We start from the raw sequence: 18,280 nt of genomic DNA, 5'->3' as shown, positions 1-18,280 counted from the left end.
GAAGCGGACCCACCACGTGATCTTTGTAGATGAACCACCATCAGCTCCCATGCCTCTCGACGACGCACAATCAATACCAACCCCGTCCTGTTGCCGACAGCAACCAAGTTGACCACCTGTTGGCCACACCAGTTCCGGCTCACAACCATCGTCGGTCAATCGCCATCTCTGACTTAGATTAGTGCTCATTGACTTGTTGGATTCCAATAACGACCTTCATCCCCTGGCAGTGATCACTGACCCAGCAACCCCTGATCGTCGGTCGCTCATTGGCGCCCAGCGACAGCAGCTCCAACTGTCTACCACCGCCTATTGCCACCAGCTGCCACGATAAACCTCCTTCAACAACAGTACCATCTCCGCCAACTAAAATTGGATCCAAAGTGCCACCAGTAAGCATCAAACAGTCAAAATCAGACCATGATTAGTCGATCCCAACGACCCAGACGACCACCTATCGCGATCATCTTCAGGAAGCGAGTAAACAAACCATCATCGCCGGGGAAACTCGGATCCAAAGCGCCTCCGACCCTTCGTTTTATCGATTTGCCGCCACCAGTTACGCCCTCGCCACCTGACGACCACAGTAGCCTCAATGTTTGTCGTTACTGCCTCCAGACCAGCTGTCATCGCCGATTAATCTCTGAATCATCAACAATCGCGATCGCAGATGTCATTTTATTGAATCGTCGATGACAGTTGAAGCCAATCCACCTCCGGTCATCAAAAGCCTTCAAATGACGATCACCAGACCTAGTACTGCCGGCGAACTCGTAGCCTAGTTTCCCTCTATATCCGGCGAGTTCCGACGAAGCAGCCGCATCTCCAGTCGCGTGTCTTATTCTGGGAATCTCACAATGAGAGACGTTGGGATCCCTTTTCCAAAACTGATGAAATAAAGTAGGGCAGGCCCATAAGTATTGCACGGATCAAACAAAATCAGCATTGGGCTGATCAATTAATAAGGACTATCAAGGCTATGATTTGGGCTTCCCATATATTGGTACATGGGTCGTTTAATTCACTTTTGGCATCTCGAGTTCTTCTTAAGCCAATTTTTAATTCCAATGGGCTGAAAGGAAAGAATGGGCCACCCACAGCATGTCTATGTTTCAAAGCAAAGAAAAGAAAAGAGAGAGAAAGAATTAAATGTTTGGCTAACCTATACAATACACTTCAAACAAAAAATGTTGACGGGCCCAAACATGGAAGACTTTTTATCTCCATCTCGCTTAAAAAAATGGGTTTTTCCTTATAACCAATTTGGGTTGCCACGTCCAGCAACTTTAGATTGGGCTGATAATTTGGACTCGTATTTATTTTGGGTTGTTCTAACAAAAGAAAAATTAGCATTGGGCCTATAATTTGCAAGCAGGCTCGTCATAATTTGAATTATGAATCTCTTCCAAATCGGGCACAACAAATTCACCTTAGGCTTTTCCTAGGCAATTTTATGGGCTATTTCATCTACAAAAAAACATATAGCCCACCAACTTTACAAAAAAAAGAGTAACCACTCAACGCTCACGTGTTGAGCCCCCACTCAACAAAAACGTTTTCAGAATATGCGTTGTGTCCTGGACCACTTGACAGTTCCTAAAGAAAAAAAAGAGGAAGGGAAAGAGTAGTAGCTCCTACTACTCGTGAAGTATTTCGAAACAACCCTCAGCAACCGCATCGCTCGACTATCAGCAATCGTGGTGACCAACTGCAGGCATTCTCGCTACTCACCCCTCACCATTCATGTTGACCGACCCTCACTAGTCTCACGGCTCAGCCATCAGTAGTCATGCAGCCCGGCCATAAGCAACCATACGAACCAACCCAGCAGCCGCAAAGCCTGGACACTAGCAGCTACATTGTCTACCTCCCAGCAGTGGCCTTGCCCAACTCTCAGCGGTAGCGCTACCCAGCTCTTGTCGGCCTGCTTGAATCGCCTAGCTCTTTCTAGTAGCTGTATTTCTCAGATTTTAGCAGCTATGCATCCAACGTTCTCTCTCTCCGCCTCCTATAATAAAAATAAAATGGGGGGGGGGGGAGAAAGATTAGTGACACCATGTAGAAGTGTTTTATATTCCGAAGGGGCAGAGTTAAAGTACATGAAGAATTGATACTATGCATGGTAGTGCATTCCCAAGACGACATTAGTATTCCGGGTTGAAAGAGCAGCATCGTGGTCCAACTCTCGGTGGTCTTGTTGCCCAACTCTCAATGGTCGTGTTGCTCACCTATTGTTAGCAGCTCCCTGCCTGGGCCTCAGCGGCCTTGCTGACCAGTTCCTAACAGCAGCCTCGTTACGCACCTCTTAACAGTAGCTACACTATCAAGCTCTAAGTAGCGCTACCACATAGCTCTCCGCAAACAGCCGAGACACCGAGGCCTCAATTATTAGTACGACTAGCGAGGAATCAAAGCATCAGGTACCATTCCGCTTTAACCCAGACTGGTCACACGAGCTAGACACATAGATCGTAGGGTGTTACGCCCAGTCGTGCGAGGTTCAGTACCCTCGCCTCGAGTCGCCTGGCTTCTCAGCCCGACTTCATTATAGCGGCACGCTCCGCATGTGAGGTTCAGCACCCTCGCCTTGAGTCGCATGGCTTCTCAACCCAACTTCATTATAGCGGCACACTCCGCATGCAAGGTTCAGCATCCTTGCCTTGAGTCACCTGGCTTCTCAACCCGACTTCATTATAGCGGCATGCTCCGCATGCAAGGTTTAGCACCCTTGCCTTGAGTCGCCTGGCTCTTCATCCAGACTTCATTATAGCGGCATGCCCTGCATGCGAGGTTCAGCACCCTTGCCTTGAGTCGCTTGGCTTCTCAGCCCGACTCCATTATAGCGGCAAGCTCCGCATGCGAGGTTCAGTACCCTCGCCTCGAGTCACCTGGCTTCTCAGCTCGACTTCATTATAGCGGCACGCTCCACATGCAAGGTTCAGCATCCTTGCCTTGACTCCCCTGACTTCTCAGCTCGACTCCATTAACGGCATGCTCCGCCAACGAGGCTCAAAGGCTCGCAACCTTTACATATATGAATCCACGCGATGCTTTCCCGCGTGATGTACTTACAGTCGCTGGCAGCCAAGCCCGATCCATTCCTCGCGATGCTCTCTCGTGTGATGTATCTACGATCACTAGCAGCCAAGCCCGATCCATTCCGCGCGATGCTCCCCCGTGTAACATTTCCATGATCGTTAGTTGCTAAGCCCAAGCCATTTTCCTAAGTCGCGCATCGTCGCGCATCACAAGCTTATTTCGCGACTAACACCATGATCTCGGTGCTTCCTCTCTCATAGTCATCATGGTTCTCTTGTGCTCAGACGATTGATGAAGTGTTATCCACATTAAAACTTGCTATATTGAGGTTAATCTCTAGCAAGAAGGTCATCCCGTCAGCGGCCTTGCTACCTACTACCTTTCAGCATCTCTGTTTCCTGGCTCTCGGAAACAGTCTTGCTATGCAACCTTACCTGTAGCCTCGCCGCGTATCCCACAGCATCTCTGTTTCCTGGCTCTTGGAAATGGTCTTGCCATGTAACCTTACATGTATCCTCACCGCGTACCCCACAACATCTCTGTTTCCATGCTCTCGGAAACGGTGTTGCTGCGTAACCCCACCTGTAGCCTCGCTGCGTATCCCTCAGGATCACTATTAACTGGGCCTCGGAAACGGTCTTGTTACATAACCCATACCTCTGGCCTCACCGCTCATCCCTTAGCACCTCTGCTGCCTGGCTCTCAGCAACAGTCTTACTGCATATTTCCTACCTATAGCCTCACTGCTTATTCCTCAAGAATTCTGTTTTCTGGCTATCAACAATAGTCTCACTACGTGACCCTCGCTAGCAACCTAATTGCCCAGCTCTCAGAATCTCTGCTACTTATATTATGGTCAACAACCTTACAGTTTATTGGTACGACGACATAGTTTGATGCGGCTACCTACGCTACCCACATCAGACTGGGGGAATCCAGCTAGGTGCAGCCCAAGCAAAAAATACCTCCAAGACGGTTATTAAGGCAGACTATGTAGATGGTTTTTCTGTTATTCCATTTACGCGTAACTACAACAACATTTGTGCCGAATAACAGTCTCAGAGACTACATGGCGAAGTTACGCTTCTTAGCTACCCCGGTCCGAAATTTTATCGACATCAGTGTCGCGCAACAGTCCATAGCAACCTCGCACTCCTATCAATGAAGGAGTACCAAGTTATCTCGAGCTGCATAAGCAATGTTTGGCTCATCATACAACCCCACGGCTTTCGTGGGTGAGGTTCGGTTATTCTCTTTATTATTTAATGTATTGGTGCTTTATCTAGTCTGATCTGATTGTCAGCAACCCAATCGCATCAGACTAGGGGGACTTGACGACGCACAACTTATATGACTAAGTCCAGTCCGATGTCATTGGCCACGTACCAATAACACCAGACTGGGGGGACTTGATGATATATGGTCCATTAGCATGGCCTAGACTGATCTAGCGCATCGGCCTGTCCTGGCATGCTCCTGCCAGCCCTGGCTGGCGTTCCCATGCCAACCTTGTTAGGGACTCCCTCGCTAGCCTCGCCGGGGACTCTCCTGCTGGTTTATATAACTAGTTCCAGTCCAATGTCATTGGCCGCGTACCAATAACACCATACTGGGGGACTTGATGATATATGGTCCATTAGCATGGCCTAGACCACTCTAGAGCGCCAGCCTGGCCTGGCGCACCCCTGCCAGCCCTGCATGTCGTTCCCTTGCCAGCCTTGCTGGGGACTCCCTTGCCAGCCTTGCTGGGGACTCTCCCACTAGCCCGGCCTGGCGCTCCCTTTCCAGCCTTGCTGGGGACTCCCTTACTAGCCTTGTTGGGGACCGAGGGCCCGACATGGCACTCCCTTGCCAGCCTTGCTAGGGACTCTCCCGCCGGCCCGGCCTGGCGCTCCCTTGACAGTCTTTTCTGGTGTGCGCCCGCCAGTCTTGCCTGGGGCATGCCCGCCAGTCCCGCCTGGCGCCTCCGGGCGGCCTTGCCTAGCTCCTTGCTAGTTGGGCCTAAATTGGGCTGGCCCAAGGCCTAACCTAATTGCCTCGTATATAATGAATAGTATCTCCTCCATGAAGAGGGATCTTCCCCCACAGCTCAACCGCCACTATACTCCGGCCGGGTGGCTCAGCCGCCACCCGCCGCCGTCAGCCACCATACACCACCACCAGCACCAAGATGGTTCTCTCCAGCTATGGAGGACCATCTTAGATCTTCCGGTTGATCTAACTTGACCGTCGATGTCCGCTCCCGGGGCACAGTCCCTGGGACGGCTCTAACGCGTCTCTCTGATTGTGATGTCTAGATCTCCGCCGCAACAGAAGACTAGAAGACTCGCCGGAGCTCGATGTCACATCAGCTAGGACCCTACAAACTATTTTATAACTCGGAAGAGGGATGTCGTAATCCAAGCTATAAAATACTTGAAGGTAGGTGAATGACGATTCACCAATTTCCACCATGAAAACGAAATAATTTAATTAGGTTTTACTTGGATCTGAAACTCCTAGATCTTTTTAGATTCATTGAACTGTTCAATGGCATGTTTCAATCTCAAGTGTGCCCTTCAGGTTTCGTGACTGGGATGTCGAGGATCACAAAACAAGGTGTGAATAACCATGCAAATATACTTGGTACCCTTAAGTATTTACCCCTTAATCGATGTGTCGGTTAACCACACCCGCTCCACCGATACTATTATAAACATTAAGTTACCCTTTGACTACCTTTTTAAATCTAGGTTAGTGTGCCGGTTAACCACACACGCTCCACTAACGACTTAAGCAAATTGCAAAGTGTAATTTCATGGATTAGCACCTTATTCACATTTTCCTAAGTAACTAATACTGGGTATTTATAAAAGGTTTAGTTACTTAGTATTTATCATTAATAATTTTAATGAAGGGAAAATTCTAGTCCTTTTCCTACCCGTTCGACTAACGACCCTCCACCGGTCAAGGAAGCGGTGGGTGACAGTGGACACCCATTAAACTGCCATTTTATAGGCAGTAACCTTATACCCCCTTATAGACTGGCTTCGTGAATGAGGCCTACTAACAGTAAGACTGACTTTACTCTTATACATATATATAAATATTATTAACTTATAATATTATAAATTATAAGGGTTGAATTTTAACTTTTAAAATTTTAAGGGCTAACTTGGAATTAAAGTATTCATAAGTGAAACTTTTTCAAACTCCAAAACTTGACGGCAAGTTTTGAAACTATTCAAAACTAATTCATTCCATAACTTATGTGTTTAAAGTAGTTTTAATTAAAAACTCTTCAAGTTCCATAACTTGAGGACAAGTTATGGAAGACTCTTGAACCTCCATAACTTGAGGACAAGACTCTTCATTTATATTACTTAATGAAGTGACTCTTGAACCTCCATAACTTGAGGACAAGACTCTTCATTTTTGTAACCATTGCCAACTGTAATGGTGTTGATTATGATGGCATGTGCGGAATTAGAAAATATCTAGTGAATCATCATGTAAACTCAAGAGCACAAGGAATAAATAAATCTTTGTAAGCTCATATTAGATCTAGAAAGGATATACAAATGGGTTTGTACAAGTTTCTCTCTCTAGTCTAACACTACAAATGGTTCCTTACATAATGGGAGTCACTCACTTCCTATTTATAGGAAAGACTCAACCCATTTACACATACAAGAAGGTAAGCCTAAAACACCACATCCAAGCATGACTTTGTACCCTAACATTCTCCCCCTCAAAGTTAGGATTGGATGTCCCGACTTCAGTATCCAACGAGCTCGTGCGATCAAGACAAAACTCCCCCTCGAAGTAACATCGGTCTTCAAATCCACTAATGAATATCCGACAAACCCGAGAAGTTTCGAATACCCATCATGCTCCCCCTTTTTATAATCAAAAAATGATTATAAAACCCATTAAGGGTGAGAAGTTCCCAAGGAATAAACTTCACAATACTCCCCCTTGATGTGTACTAAAAATGAATCACCAAAAATCTTGCATGGAAAAACAATCACGAAAAAGCCACAAAAAATTTCCAATTTATGAAATTTTTTGACTTTTTTAGAGAAAGTTGCAAAAATTTTCAAAAACCGGGTAGAAATTGTCAATAACAGAATTCTGTAGGGACCCGTTCCGCCAAAAACAACCAAATATGCGAAACACACCCCCATTTGCGAAACTGGGTAGAATGTGTAAATTCGCACAAACTGCAGGGACCAGAAATGAAAATTCTACAATTTCTCAGCTTTTATTACCCATTTGCGAAGTTGGGTATAAACTGCCAGCATTTTGAAACTACATGGACTCTTTTCAAAACTTATGCATTCTTCATAATTTTTGCTCAATATTCGAAACTGGACCTCTTTTGCCATATCTTCAAAACATTAGGGACCAATTTCGAAAATTGTTTTTCTTCTTCCCATTCGTTAACCAGTGAAATGCTTCGCACGTTCCAGTCAAATTCTTCGCACGTCGATATACAATTCTTCGCATACTAATCTTCACACATCGACTTCAAAATCTTCGACTATCAAGTGTCGACTTCCCAAATCACTTGCGAAAACAGATGTGAATGAACAACTTTCGCATATTGTAACATGGATGCGAACGAAACACTTTGACCTTCAAACCCAATCATCCAATTTACAATACGAAGCCTTCACATCTCTAATTCAATTAACCCCAAAGAACAAATCGTGACCATATGTGCGAACTGATTTTGACTTCAGAATTGACCAAAGCACATTATGCGAACCCGATTTTGATATTCACTGCCTTTGCAACAAGAATTTTCGCGTTGATTTCATTCACTCATATGCGAAAATCCAAACCCAATCATCTTCATATGCGAACTCAATTGAGACCCAGATGTGAATGATCTTGACCTCCAATTCAAAACAAGATCGATATGCGAACCCAAAATTGATTCTCATGTAACCAAATGAAACTGATTTCAATCATTCGACCATTTACTAACGATTGCGAGTCTCAATTAGTTCATCACTCAAACAACCAAAATCAGTTGATCATTGATATCAATTTCTTCTGATCATCAAAAACGAATTCAGACTCCAACCATACGAAATCAAAAATCAATTCACCAATCAAGTTCCCAAAACGACTTCACAGTCTTCGTTCTTGGACAATCGAACCATCGATTCTTGACTTCTAATCATCGACTGTGAACTTCAAGCCTTCGATTAAAAAAAAACTTCGATTTTGACTTTCAGAGATTATGTTGACTTTCAATTGAATCAAATATTGACTGCTTGATCATAATTGACTTTAGATTTATACAAATCAAATACGATCGATTCACAAGACAAAGTTATACTCATCGATTGATAAAAACAACAAGATGAAATTTCATTCACTATCAAGATCAATCGAGAATATAATAACTAGAAACGAGTGAAGAACAAAAATGAATGAAGTATTTCCGATTACGATTGAATGATATTTTAGGCTTCATGAACAGTAGATAATTCTGAATTTGGGCTCAAAGAAATCGGACATGAACAGTAAGTTGAATATTAATTGGGCTTGAACATTTGAAGAATGAATAGAGAATTTCCAGAATTTAAACAAAATGAGTGTAATTTGATTTTGATCAAAACAAAAATAATTGGATCAATAATGGGGTTTGAAACAAAATAGATCCAATGAGGCAAATCGATCAAAATTTGAAAAACGAAAAACACGAATCGAAATCATGGATGTTTTGGAATCCATTTGAGAATTTGAGATACCTTTTTGACGAATAGAGTTATGTTTGTAATGAACGAATCAAATCTAGAAGATCTTGGTTCCTCTGTTGGAACGAGAAAATCTACAATTTGAACATTGTACCACCCATTATGCGAGATGTACAACTTGTTCTTCGTGTTCTTCATCAAACCAAGAACATTTTCAAAAGAACCACCAACACTTTTGGGTTTTGACTTCAAATTCAATGCAACATTTGGAGATTGTTGCTTTGGAACCCAAATTTGCTTCACGAATTTTGGCTTCATAACGTTTGACGATTTTTGTGAGTAAACCCGATTTTTCCGATTAATCTTCTTCTTCTTTTTCTTTCTCATCTTTTTGCATTTTGAAGACTTGACTTCATGAACGAACCCACTTTCCATAACTTCTTGAGTTTGAATCAAATCTTTTGGAGTTTGATACTTGTGAATTTCTTGGATCACCGGCTTCCGATAAGGAATCATTCCTTCAAACGAATCACAAGAACACAAAATATCATCGGTTTGAACTCCAATCGAGCAAAAAACTTTTTCATCTTGAGAATCAACTTGAATCTTCTTATCATGAACTTCAAGAACATCTTCAACAAACTGAAGAGCAAGAACATCATTCGGGTTTTCAATAAGAGAAATGAAATACTTATCAAACAAATCTTTTTCATTTCCTTTCTTCATATCTCTCTCAATCATCAAATTATTGTAAGCTTTAGTCAAGCATTCAATCTTTGAAAGCGGTTGAAAAATCAATCCTCCATGATCATTCTTCAAACCTCCATAAGAAATCAAAGTATCCCATGAAATCATCCCGCTTTTCAATATTAATCCAATAAATTGTTCTAAACCGACTTTGTATTTGACATCGTTAATGATCACAATCCAAAAATCACACTCCAAGTACACCATTTCCACCATGATCACATTAACTTGAAGATTTCTAGAAAGAGAAAGTGATTTTGAATGAGTTTTCTAGAGAGAGAAAGTAAAAATCACTTGAATTCTAGTGAAGAAAATCGAATTATGAGTAGAATCAAAGATGAATTCGATTTCTAGAATCCAAACTCTCTAAACCACGAAGATCCAAGATCATAAAATGAATCATTAAATCAAGAAAACCATCAAGGATCAATTCTTGATCAAATCAAGAACACCCGCTCTGATAACAATTGTAGTGGTGTTTATTATGATGGCATGTGCGGAATTAGAAAAGATCTAGTGAATCATCATGTAAACTCAAGAACACAGGGAGTAAATAAATCTTTGTAAGCTCATATTAGATCTAGAAAGGATATACAAATGGGTTTGTACAAGTTTCTCTCTCTAGTCTAACACTCCAAATGGTTCCTTACATAATGGGAGTCACTCACTTCCTATTTATAGGAAAGACTCAACCCATTTACACATACAAGAAGGTAAGCCTAAAACACCACATCCAAGCATGACTTTGTACCCTAACACCAACTTTTATGAGTTTTAAGAAACTTAAATGTGACTTTTCATATAACTTGAGGACAAGTTACAAAAACACATTTTAGAATCAACTCTTAGATTAAAATGGATTGAAAACACATAATCAATTAACATTTCTATTAATCTAAGCAACTCATAAGAACAAGATAATTCAAATCAAACTTTTTCATGTAATTAGCCTAATCACTAAACTAATACAAAACATGAATCTATTGATAATTATCTTTGAAATTGGATTAGCATGAACATTACCACATCAAAAACAAGTTTATAAGTCCAAAAACATCTTAGGGTAATGTTCCTAGTCAGTTTCTAGCCAAAAAAAAACTTAAAAATATGCTGTCTGAGGATCCTACTCGTTGAGTGTATCAACCTACTCGATGAGTATGATGATTTTCTTCATGGAATCGGCGAGTTCATTAGTGGGCTCGGCGAGTCCAGTACCCAGAAAGCCAGAAAATCGATTTTTTCAGCATTTTTCAGCAATTTGCATCAAGTATAATTGAAAACAAGCCTAGGCTCTGATACCACTGTTGGGTTTTGAGCATTCTAACACTCCTAAGTGTACATGCAACCCTAAATACCTTAGATCTATGTTTTCTCTATTATACATGCAAATATGAACTTTCCAAGGTATTCATCCTAACTAGCATAATATCATTGATTCATATGAATATATTAAGTTAGAATTACATACCTCTTTGATGTAGAATGTCTGCATGAAGCTTAAGTGCCTAGTGCGCCAAGTGTGACACCTCAAATGGTTCACACAACACCAAATACACATGGACTTGAGAGAAATTGGAACCCTTCATAAAATCGGCTAACCCTTTCTACCATCTCATAGTGGCTGATTTTCCCAAGAATATGATCTTTATATAGTGTTACAATTAGGGTAAACCCTAATTGTCATGGCTTTCCATTTCCTTGGATCCATGGGTTCAAATACACCATGGAGCATCTTATGGGTTTTAGCCCAACTTGATAATCCATGGAGCATTAGCCCACTATACAAGTATGGATGATTTACACAATCAACTCATATATTTAATTAGTCTTCTTTTGATCACTTAATTAATCCTAGATTAATTCTTGATCAATACTAATTAAATAATCTTATTAATATATTAGAACTTATAATATATTAACAAACCTTAAGTGTTATTTCTCTCATTTTAGTCTATCCAAATGCATGATGCCATGCAACCCAAATGGACCATGCCGGGTCGTGTCAAGTATTACCAATTATATTTATGGACTTATACATTAATCCAACAGAAGAACCATTATCCACTCCCGAGGATAGATGATCTCTTTGATCAGTTGCAGGGCGCATCTTGGTTTTCCAAGATAGACTTGAGGTCGGGCTATCATCAGGTCCGGGTCAGAGAGGAGGACGTGGAAAAGACCACGTTTCAAACTCGTTATGAATATTACGAGTTTGTGGTGATGCAGTTTGGGCTCACTAACGTGCCAGCAGTATTTATGGACCTGATGAATCGGGTTTGTAGACCGATTCTTGACCGCTCGGTCATTATGTTTATGAGACGAGAATGGATGTATGCCAAGTTCTCAAAGTGTGAGTTTTGGTTACGAGAGGTTCAGTTCCTCATACATCTCGTTAACCAGGAGGGGATATTGGTCGACCCGGCCAAAATTGAGGCAGTCATGCAGTGGGAGGTGCCAAGATGTAACAATTAATGAACGAATAGAAGCCCTAAAATAAATAATTGTATATCAAATGATGGTCTCGTAGAGCTAATTGTCACACTCTAAGAGATTGGGGGTTAAAAGTGTAAAATCTGGACTTAATTTGTAAGTTTTATGGAAGGCAGGGACTAAATGGAAATTATTGGGACTTAAATTGAAGAGATTTTAGAGGCTTGGGGGCTGAATGGTAACATATGGATTTCTGTTGAAAAGAATTTGTAAAAGGAGGGTTAGAAGGGTAAAATATGGATCGGTTTCGAATTAAATTGGAGCTGGAGGGACCATTTTGGTCATCATGGCAAAGTCGTATAAGGAGCCGGTATTTAAAGGTTATGAAACCCTAACCCTAGAGACCCATTGCAGCCGCCAACCCTCTACCACCTTATACCTCCCTCATCTCCAGCGGTCGTTCCCTCCTCCGTCGATATCGTTAGCCACAGATCGAGTGACTCCGACAACAAGCGTGAAGGTCGAGACCATGTCTGCAACCGCAAGGATCGTCGCATTCTTCTTCTTCTTCATCTGCCACTGTGGTCGTTCACGGTGGCACTTCTTCTCGGATCTTCGGTGTTACACCACAGCCATGACCACCACTTCACTTCAGCTCTCTTTACCATCGATAGATGTCTTTGTGGCCGCCTTCCAGTGTCGTTGTCTTCTCCGTACACCACCGCAAGGTGGGTGGTTGTGTTTATCTCCGAGCAAGGACGTATAGGTGTGGGTGGTGTAGTCATTCCTTCGTTGGTGTGGCTGCTTGACCGAGAACCAAAGAGAAACCACTGCCACCACCGTGAGGTGATGGCTGCCATCGCAAAACCATCGCCTACCACCGATGTGGCTAAGTTCGTAGTTCCCAAGCGGGTGTGGATGCTGCTGTATTGTGCTAATTTCGTGTGAGTGTGGGTTCTGTCGAATGGGATCCGCGAAGAACCATCATGGCAGCCGACCATGGTGGTTTCTGCCTCAAAGACAGCCACGGTGGGTGTGTATGTTGTTGTATGGCGTTATTCTCATGTGTATGCGTGTTTTCATTATAGTGAAGCGGTGTTGGGTGTTTATTTGGCCGGAAAAGTCACCACCACCACCGTGAGGTGGTGGCTGCCACCACGTGCCACCGTCGACCACCACAGGTGGTTGTATGTGTGTGTGTCACCACCACCACTGTAGGGTGGTGGCTTCCGCCACCAGCCGTGGTGTTGGGTGGCGGTGTACCTCGTTGATGTTGTTTTTTGGTTTGGATGTTTGGATAAGGGACTAAAACCCTAATGGGCCCAAAGAAGCCTTAATTAGCTTAGTGAAACCCTATTGGGCCTAATGAAGTCCTAATTGATATTAACGCCCAAACATGTGTCTAATGGGTCTAATGGACCCTAATTGATCTTAGGAAACCCTAATGGGCTTGAGGACCTAGCTATTGGGCCTATTGGGCTAAGATGGGGTTGGAAACCCTAATTAGGGTTTAGAAAACCCTAATATTGGATTTATGAGCTTGGACTTTGGGACCCACTTTTGAGCCACTGGAATGGAATTGTGTGATTAAGCCCAATCACACCATATGACTTATTTAGAAGAATGACGGACTTAATGGATTAAGTCCTTAATAGGTTGAGTGAGAAACACTTAACCCCAATTGTCATTTTATGAGAAAACCTTAATTTCGCTTGGGTTTATTGTTGGTCCTTGATGATTGGGTTATTAATGGGCCATCCAAGATCAAGCAAATGGACTAGAATAATTAATGGGCTTTGAGGTAAGCCCATATGAGGAGTTGGGCCCAATTTGGAAAATTGGGCCATAGATGGGCCATAATGATTATATAATATTGGACTATTAGACTATCAAAGGTTGGATTGGAATAAATGGTTGGGCCTTATGGTAAGACCTTGTAAAGGTTGGGCCCAATTTGGAAAATTGGGCCATCTGTTGGGCTTTGACTCATAGTTGACTTTTGGGCCTTTGGATTGGGCAGTGGGCTTGGGTAAAGTTGAGTTAGGGGCAAAGTAGTATTTACCCAAGTATGTATTTATGGTTATGTGTTGGAACGCAATTATTAATTGGGTGATGTTTTGATATTGACAGTTCGGGAATCTGTCATCCAGCAGCTGAGGTTGGGTCTTCAGGACTTCAGCAGTGTGGGGTTGAGTCTACGGGACTTCAGCAGTGAGAGGTGAGTTACCTTCTAGTAGCGGTGGGTCTACGGCCACAATGCCGACCCACCAGTAGGAGTTGTATGTGTTCGGTTTTGAGCATTCTAACACTCCTAAGTTTACATGCAACCCTAAATACCTTGGATCTATGTTTTCTCTATTATACATGCAAATAAGAACTTTCCAAGGTATTATCCTAATCTAGCATACAAAACAATAAATATAACAAGATAGAATACATACCTCTTTGATGTAGAAAGTCTTCATGAAGCTTGAGTGCCTAGTGCCTCAAGTGTGACACCTCAAATGGTTCACACAACACCAAATACACTTGGAATAACTTGAGAGAAATTCACAACTCATGAAATCGACTAGCCCTCTCTAGAATGATCCTAGTGGCCGATTTTGGTCAAGAATAAGATGCATATATAGTTAGGGTTACACCATGTAAACCCTAATTGACATGGCCTTTCATTTCCATGATCCATGGGTACAAAAAACACCATGGAGCATCATATGGGTTTTAGCCCAACTAGATTGTCCATGGAGCATTAGCCCACTATATAAATATGGATGACTTGCACAATCAACCCATATATTTAATTAGTCTTCTTTTGATCACTTAATTAATCATAGATTAATTCTTGATCAATACTAATTAAATAATCTTATTATTCATATTATTAATATACTAGAACTTATAATATATTAATAACCATAAGTGTCTTATTCCTCTCATTATAGTCTATCCAAATGCATGATGCCATGCAACCCAAATGGACCATGTCGAGTCGGGTCAAGTCTTACCAATTATAGTTATGGACTTAGACATTAATCCAACAGTCTCCCACTTGGATAAGTCTAAAACTATTATTGCGTATGACTTCAAGAACCGACCAGCGATCGTAGCTCTCAAAAGCTTCTGTCGAACTCTAACCTTGTATATGAACTCTGACCTTTGTCAATGACTTGTCCATTAGATAAGGGATCATATATTCCTCCATTCTAGATATCATATGGACTGAGACATGGATTATAATCATTCTCTCTGTCCATTTTTTATTTCCCGATTTCCGATTTATGATGACTGACTAATTGAACAAATCAAATCAGTCCTGGCCCGGCCGAGCACTTCCATTTGTCATCATCAAATCATCGAGAGGCCCATAGATATCGCTTTTACCCCGAAGGTAAAAGGAATGGATAAAATTCGACTCATATGGCTTGTTCTACTACTTGTTGAATCATACACAAAGACACGTTTTATAACACCTAGTTACCGAATGCGTTTTCGTACAATCAATGTACAACCAACTCATAGTAACAACTCATATCTCTAGGTTTGAAGAATAAAAGATATTATCGTCTCATGATCACTCGTGATAAAATCCATGAAGTGATTCCAATGAGCGCGGGTTGAATCCAATACTCAGAACTTATGAGCACTCATGAGTGTTGTAGCCCTTTGTCCAACACCTTAGACCTCTACAAGCCAACCCATGACAGTCTTAATTCATATCTACTTCCAACATATGACCGACTGTAGATGGTTTGAATAACTTAGTCATTCATGAAGAACAATCTAGTTATTCTGGAAGTCAAAACATGCAAAATGAAACACAATAATAATGGAATCTAATATGGTCTCAGAACTTATGAATATAAATAAAACACCTTTTATTTATCACCATATGATTATACATTATTCATTGTATACTATTTCGGCTATCAACTTTATTCTTGAATTAAAACAATAGTTGTCCCATGCTCCAAGCATGTACGCTATGTTTTCTAAATACTAGTCATGTCATACACCAAGTATGCATACTACGTTTGTCTATGATCTTTACTTTGTGAAATAGATCAATTGAACATAACTCCAATGATCCTCTTTTCACAGTCCCAAATCCTTACTGCAAATGCAAAAATTCCAAATTCATGCGATTTACTGAAATCTATTAGATTCTAAGCTTATATGCATTGATCCTCTTGTAATGATTATGCACAAAGTCACAAGGACTTGACAAAAAACATTACAAAGTATTCCATAGGAGATCAACTCCTTGGAAACATCCTTCTTGCATTAAGTTTCCTTAATCTTACACAGATTGAAAATTCTAACTTTGAAACATTTCCAGATTCATTTTGACTATCACTTTTGAACAAGAGTTGCCTCCTTACAGATTATGTCAATATGGTCCTTCCAGAATTATCACTATACTTCCAACTGCCCTTGAGCACCCAATCTTTGGTAAACCTTAGATTGTCCTCGACAATTGATTAATCCTTTTAGTCATATCCAATTCTAGACCTTTTCCCTTCTTGATGCCCCAGGCATTTCGAAAATTTTAGAAAGGATGAATATATAGCACATGTAATCGATCCTATATCCGAAGCATATGGGACACGATTCATGATATCTCACAAAAAAGACTAAACCAGTCTTTTGCTATAACATTTCCATTTCTATTTGCCAAGTTCTCATAATTCAGATTATGAAAAGGGATGTCGTAATCATAATCGAATTTTAGAACGCAAATAATGGACCAGTATACAGAATTTCCTTATGTTGAGCCATTCCAACATGAAATTCATATATATATATATATATATATATATATATATATATATATATATATATATATATCCTTGACTAAATACGATTAAAACCTCAATCTAAGCTTTTAGATTTGAGATGTAGTACAATTTCCTCTCCCTTAATTATAGCAAAACAACTCTTTCCCAATTGAAACTTTTGTTTTCTATAATTAACATTGCTAACTTGCAATACTTATCATAATTATCATGCTCCCACTAACATGATGATTATTAGCATGACACTTATGCTCCCACTAGCTTTGACATGTACTCAGAAATCAGCTGACTTTCTTACCAAAGTTCAGATTTCTGATACTAGATTGTTTTGATAAAACTTTATCAAAATCATACACCTTCCCTTAGATAGCTCATAGGTGTGTCTAAACAATTATGAAGAGGGATGCCGTAATCATAATGGTTAGACCTTTTTGCCACTTCTCACAAGCCCAGGTTAGTGTGTCGGTTAACCACACACGCACCACTAACGACTTTGAGAATGCAAATATCGCAATTGCTATCTAGCTAAAATCTACTTAGTGAAAGTGTTTCCTCACCATCATTTTCATGAATCGGAGAGAAACCTTATGACACATAGATTTTTATGGTGTATGTGTTCTTGTCCATGTGAATTGTCAAAACCATAGTCACGGGACAAGGATAATGACAAATCCAAACTCATATGGATTGAACTCAATCTAATTTCTTGCCAGCTGGCAGCACAACGGCCTGCCATTGCTTCCAAGTTGTTATGCAACCAATTGAGAACTCTAAGAACTCATATGCAAAGCCAAATTTAACTGGAATGGGCATAGAATATGTCAACACGATAGGTTATAAACCTCAAGTCGTGTGCTAGTGAAGAACTTCAGGTTCTATTCTTGATTAGTTCATGAGACTTTCAAGACCTTAAGACTCCCACTGTCCTCTTGACATATAAGACTTCCTTGTTAGATATTCAAGAGTTAGTGTGGATTCTAATCAGGACAAACACTTTCACAAAATTGGCCTAAGTTGGTCTTTGTTTTATCCAAAACATCACAACTTACCATTCAAATGTAAAAGAGTAGAAAACTTTTACTCTTACATTTGAAAAGTGTTTTAAACCTTCTTTAAGACATGTCACTCAAGTTACAATCTTGGAGTGTGAATCTAAGAATTGTTTTTGGAACGAAGTATGAATCATCTTCTTGATTTAACCACTTCAACAATTCATAGCTCCTCTTCTTAGCTATAAGAAGGCACTTAGAGGATGAATTTTAAGGTCTCTAAATCATTAAGATGATCATAAAAACTGATACTAAAGTACTCTTCCATCTTTTCATATTTGAGAAACTTTTATCCTTCTGCCTAAGTTGATTCTTCTTATTCGCTCTACCTTACATTGAAACTTTTCCAATGTTTTAGAATTATACTTTAGCCGGTAAGTATAACCATATTTACTAAGCTTTAGTAAATTATGACGAATAATCTTATCGATCTTTAGTGCTGGACTTGACCAGTGCACAAGAATGTGTACTCGATCCCTTAGTCCTTCACTTGACTCACACATCCATGTGAACAAGTAATTAGTCTTAATTT

Source organism: Lactuca serriola, chromosome 8, assembly GCF_051521515.1.
Source record: "Lactuca serriola cultivar US96UC23 chromosome 8, Lser_US96UC23_V15, whole genome shotgun sequence".
Classification (NCBI taxonomy): domain Eukaryota; kingdom Viridiplantae; phylum Streptophyta; class Magnoliopsida; order Asterales; family Asteraceae; genus Lactuca; species Lactuca serriola.
Note: the sequence above shows the minus strand (reverse complement) of the source record.